General features: G+C 44.9%; 1 long non-coding RNA gene across 1 annotated transcript; it reads left to right on the plus strand.

The window, feature by feature from the left end:
- Positions 1-2,808: 2,808 nt before the first annotated feature.
- Positions 2,809-5,146, plus strand: LOC136298244 (uncharacterized). Its single transcript, XR_010723282.1, has 3 exons — positions 2,809-3,121; positions 3,944-3,999; positions 4,825-5,146. It is a non-coding gene; the product is annotated as an uncharacterized lncRNA (long non-coding RNA).
- The last annotated feature ends 583 nt before the right edge of the window (positions 5,147-5,729 follow it).

The raw sequence follows: 5,729 nt of genomic DNA on the forward strand, positions 1-5,729 counted from the left end.
TCAGAATAAAGGGAGCAACACCAGCTGGCTGGCTGTGCTGCTTTCAGCAGACATGCTGGGACTGCCAGGGTGCTCTGTGTGCACACGGAGCAGCCTGTGCTCCCAAGGATCTGCAGCAGGGAACAAGCCCAGGAGAGCAGAGCCTCTGGAGTGGCCCACTGGGGCATCAGCAGTGTGAGCTGAGAGTGGCAGTGACTGCACATCCCCAGGCAGGCTGGTGCCTGTGCCACCGTGATCTCACTCCTTCCTCAGGGGCAAAGCAAACCTCCAGGCGTTTGCAGCATTTACCTGCTTCTGAAATGGGGATGGTGCTACGCTTGGTTAAAGTGATTCGCATTTTTAGGCTGTAAGGTAATGTGAGACTGAGGCAGCACCACAAAAGGGGACCGTGTGTCTTGGGAACGCTCGTGCACGGACAGAGCAATTCCAAATGTTTGCGTTGCATCAGTTCTGCAAATGCTTTTTGTTACAGTGCATAAAAGATACAATACCTGCCGGCATTAGCTTTGTAAAGAGAGACCGTTTTCTTCTGTTGACTAATTAGCCAGTGAATATATTCAGTTTGAAGGGACACTTCAATAATTTAGCAGGCATGTGCCAGGTAATACAGGCGCTTTTGTTTTACTGGTGGCACAGATCTTGAGCTGTGTGTAACTCAATCCCGGGCTTTACATGTTCAAGGAAGTGTTTGGTATAGCTCCTGTATCAAGTGCCACTGAGAGCAGGCCTAGATAAGAGATTAAGGTAATGCTCTTCCCTGGGCATAGGGAAAGTTTACCCTTTGCGGCCCGGGGTGTCTTTTGCAGGCAGTAACTGCTTTAAACCTGTGAGGTGTGGATGTGCTGAGATCCAGCAATGAGTTTGTTTAGAAATAGAAAAATGCTGCAAACTGCACGTTAAATACCCAGGTCAGCTAAGCCTGTCCTTAGGAGTGTGTTAACAAATGTTTTGTAGTTTGACAGGGAATGCTTTCCGTCGTTAATGTTTCTTAAATGCAGATTGTTGATTTGCTGGACCAGACAAGCAGAGGGATAATGTTCTGTTCCTGGGAACACTATGAAATAAAGCTCAAGTAATGGATTTTCTTCAGCCCTTCCCAAGGTACTTCCTCACAGTTGTGCCATTTCCCAGAAAGGTGTAAGCTCAAATGTCCTTTTCTGACCCACTGCCAGCTGATTCAGTCACCTTCCTTTCCTTGCCTATAAAACCCAGCTTGCTACTGATCTACAGCAAGGGGAGATCCATTTTATTTAGAATATGCCATGATTATTGCCCTCAGTAAAGGGCAGAGATAATGCAGGAGCTCAAACTATTCTCAAATGACTAAACTGGAGTTCAAATGAAATCTTCACAACCTTTTTTTCCTTTGGAAGGACAGCTGTCTGCCATGCTCCTGCTGTAACAGTGGGATTTATATGGAGTTAGGTATCCCTTACTGACAGGTAATTGCTTTCTGCAGATACCTGACTCTTTTCCTTGGAGGTCTCCCTTTCCTAAGTAATGCTCATTCTTGGTCTGTAGCAGCAGGGTTGCAGACAGCAGTTGGTTGTTCAGGCATTAATGTTTAATTTATAGAGCAGCATCTATATAACTGTAAAGAAGAAAAATCTACATTTGTGGAACTTCAAACACGAGTATGTGGCATTTCAGAAACACTTTCACTGGGCTGAAACAGCTTTTCAAAAAAACCACAGAAAGATGGCAAATGTCTATTCAAAGAGAACAGCTTAGCAAAACCTTGCCATTGATCCCTTCTAGCTTTTGTTCAGCCACTGGCTGCGTGATGCAGTTGGAGTCTCTCTGCAGTGCTGACCTGTGTCTGTCACAATGGCTCAGCTCATCCAGCTCATCATCTGAGCACCTTTCTTTGGTGGTCCTGCAAACAGCAGCAGGGAGAAGAGAGAGAGGATGATTAAACTCTCCAAACTATTCTGAATGTGGCTTGGCCCAGGGTAACATTCCCCACTAGTGACCTGCTTGCTTAACAGGCCGCCTTATGGATGGTGCTGTCACAGCCACACTTTTGGTAAAGAACAGAAGAGTGTTGGTTTTTTTTCCTTTTAGGCTGATGAAAATGTCCTTTGAGGTGAGACTGGCCCTGGCACCCCAGGGCTGGTGAAAGGAAAACCAAACCCCAAGCAGCAGAATGGATTTCCTGATTTGGTACTGATCCATGCACTTCATTCAGGAGCTTGACTTCAAAATACAGAGCAGCTGATCTGCCAGCCTTTGTGTCCTCCTGAGAATGCATCTGGAACCTGCCTCTTTATTGTCTTGCACCTTTCTCTGCGTGCTTCGCCACGAACTAAAGGCATGATGGGCACTAACTGGGCCGTGTGATTTAGCAGGAAGTGGCCTGCCTTTGTTTCACTTGTCATGTTCAGCTGATGTCATTCTCCTGCTGCAATGTTGGGGACATTGTGTTGCTGCCTGTTGAGCTGTTGATGGCTTTTCCTCATCAGGAATCACTGCTCCAGCAGATTGGATGTGGATGTTGGACTGTCAGGAGCCGGATGGAATTGCCCAAAGTGAGATTTGACCCTTCCAGTCAGTGATTGTGTTGCCCTGCTGTGGCACCATCGTATCTGATTCTTTTTGCCAAAGGCCCATTTGGGACTCTTTGAGATCATGTAGAAGCTGGAATCATCCTGCCCAGATTTCAGTGCAGGTAACACTGTTTTTTTCTGTTTAAAAACCTTTCCAGGAATTTCCATGGATAAAGCTTTGGTATCCAGTGCTGATAGGTTGGTTTGTTGTCTTGACGTTCCAATTGTGTTTATATCCTGTTCAGAGCCCCTGCAACGAACCTTTGCTGCCTTGTGTTTAAATAGAGTAGACATGGTAACTAGAAGGCTCTAAAGAGTTTCAAACAAAACATTTAAGGAAGGTTAACTGCCATGCTAATATTTTTTTTCTTTTTGTGTACCTTCTTCTGCACCTGGCCAGGTACATTGTGGGCATCAAATACCTTCTAAAAGTACCACAACTGGAAAAGCAGATATCAGAGTAGATGGGTTATTTATCTCGTTGGATGTGATGTGACAGAAGAGTCTGGATTAGTGAGGACTAAAACACAGCAACCTGGAGAAAAGGACCATGAGGTTAAGGAGGGGATCCAAGGGTGAGACCTGGGTGTGCTCACCTGTGGGAAGGGGGATAGAAATTGGGTCTTCCCCAATGCTATGGATGTGTTCCAGCTCTGCAGCCACTTGTCTTTTGCTGTTTAGGATATCTGTTGTGTCCATACGGCTGTGCTCTACATCCCAGAGCTGAGATATCTTGTTTAATGTTCCTCTGTGTCCTGGCTATTCCCTGGTTGGAGTGGGAGGACAGTTCCTGCTCAGTTTGTGCTACCACTGTCACATGCACTCCCATGAAAAGGTCATGAGATGTGGCCCTGGCAGCTTTGGCAGAGATTGTTAGAAGCCTTCTGGCATTTTCTTTTTTTAAATCAGAAAATACCACTTAGTTTTAACATAACTCCACAAATATTTGAAAAAAGAAATTATTAATGCTATTTCAAAAGGCCTTACTTTTTCTGCTTCCTTCCCTTAAAGAATATTCAATGATTTCTTGTTCATTTTAAAATGTAGTTTTATGGTTTTCAAACTGCAAAAGTACGAAGTTACAATTAATATTTTCCCAAAGTACAACATAAAATTGAAACAGCAAAAATATTTGTTTAACTATTTTGAGATGTAGTTTGCATGTTTGACTCAAATGGAATGTTTTTTTCTAAAAAACTTCTTGAGGGAGGAAAACCCTCCTGATAATTAAATCCCAGCCTGAGAGAGATGGGACAATATTTTCACTAAAGAGAGGCAGAGTGTCTGTGCAGGGATTCAGGAAAGGAGCAGTATCTTTATCGGAGGTTGTGGTTAGCGGGTGGTAACAAGTAGTTTCATCTTCTTATCCTTCTCTCTCTTCTCCCTGTGCCTTGCAGATTTGGGGATACCTGAGCCGGTTCCTGAAGAGACTCTCCCTCCAACATCACCAAAGGTGACCTGACAGAAATGGGCAGTATTTTGGCCTAGATATTTAGATTTCTGCTGAGATGTAGATGCTGTCATAGCAGGAAAATGTTTTCTGGATCTCTCTCAGTGCTCCTGTTCCCCAGTGCTTACTGCCAATGGAGGAGTTGTGGTAGAAAATCTGGAGAGAAACTTCTGTCCCAGAAACCACCATGAGTTGTTTGCTTTGTCCTGTTCCTTTTCTGCTTCTAACCCTTCATCATCCCTTTCCTGCCTTCTACGAGGCAAAGAAGAAACTAAGATCAGCTAGTGAAGGATTTCCTGGATTCGTTGCATGGTTTAGTTGCAATATGAACATCTGCACTTTTCATTAGTCATTCACTAAGACAAAGAGAGATCATCCCCAAGCTCACAGGACAGGCAAGGGTTACCATTGCTCTAGGCCAAGACATTACAATACTGATGATGACAAAACTATTTGGCAGAGATGCCGACAATGCCAGAAAACAAGCCACCATCCTAATCAAGGGCAGTATTTTGATTGCTCAGAAAGCCAGCCCAGCTCCCTGCTGACACACTGTGACAATCCCCAGCTGGCAGGCTCGGGCTGCATCCCCAGCCCAGTGTCATTCCAGCTCCCCAGAGTGCTTTGCCAGGGCTGGGCCAAGTCTGCACACACAGCTCCCAGGAGCTCTACCTGGATAAACAGTGATCTGGAGATGGTGGAGGAGAAATTCCCCAAGGGCAGGGTAAAAAGCACCAAGAAATGTCGGTGTGACCACTCAGAGTGGAGTGACACTGAAGGGACACCACCACAGGGTCCACCTTTCCTTGCTGACCTTTTCCTTCCTAGTCCCAAACAGCTGCTTCATCCTTCCCCTGACACACATGGCTGGCACAAGGGCATGTGGAAGGAAAAGTGCCAAGTTGTGCTCTGAGAAACTCCTGGGAAACGGTGATGGTGGCACCAAGAGCAAAGCACAAGATTCCTGAATATGAGACATTCTCCCTGCTGGCAGTTTGCAGAGGTATGAGCAATGTGGTGGCACAGCCTCTCAGTTTCCTTGGCCGTATTTTATGCCTTTGTTTTCATCTGGACTTATATCCAAGGCTTGCAGGGCACCTCCTGTGGCAAGATCCTCCCAGCAGTTATGAGCTCTGCAATGTCTCCTCCAAGCCTCTTCTTTTTCAGGAATCTTGTTTGCATTACCATGATTCTGTCTGTCCTTTGTCATGGCACAGATATGCAATTTTCATTTTGTGAAGGGACATCAAACAGGGGGGGCAGGAAAGTTTGAGGAAATAGAATTAGATTTTTAATGACATTTCCTTTAGCCACAGTCTAACACATGCTTGTGGTCCAGCAGGATTGAGTGAGGTGTCCCATTTGTTGTTCTCTCAGTCCCAGAGTTACCAACCTCTATATCCATGTTTTGTTTTGTTTTGTTTTTTGTTTTTTGTTTTTTGTTTTGTTTTTTGTTTTGTTTTGTTTTGTTTTGTTTTAATGCAGGTTACTAGAACATTAAACCAGATCATTCTAGATGCCCACCAGAGCTGATGGTCTGCTTGTGTGTAACCAGTGCGGCCAGCAAAAAAGAAACAGAGTTCACTCAGCATCCCCCATTGTGGAATATTCAGAAGAGGAAATAGTTCTAGAAGATTCCTACAGAAACCAAAGCCAAAAAGCAGCCCTGATTGGGAACCTCCTCGGCTCAAGTTACAAGTGGCCCAGAGAAGAATGATTTTCATACTCCAGTT

Source organism: Chamaea fasciata, unplaced genomic scaffold (assembly GCF_029207755.1).
Source record: "Chamaea fasciata isolate MVZ Bird 193981 ecotype frontalis unplaced genomic scaffold, bChaFas1.0.hap1 SCAF_17, whole genome shotgun sequence".
NCBI classification, from domain to species: domain Eukaryota; kingdom Metazoa; phylum Chordata; class Aves; order Passeriformes; family Sylviidae; genus Chamaea; species Chamaea fasciata.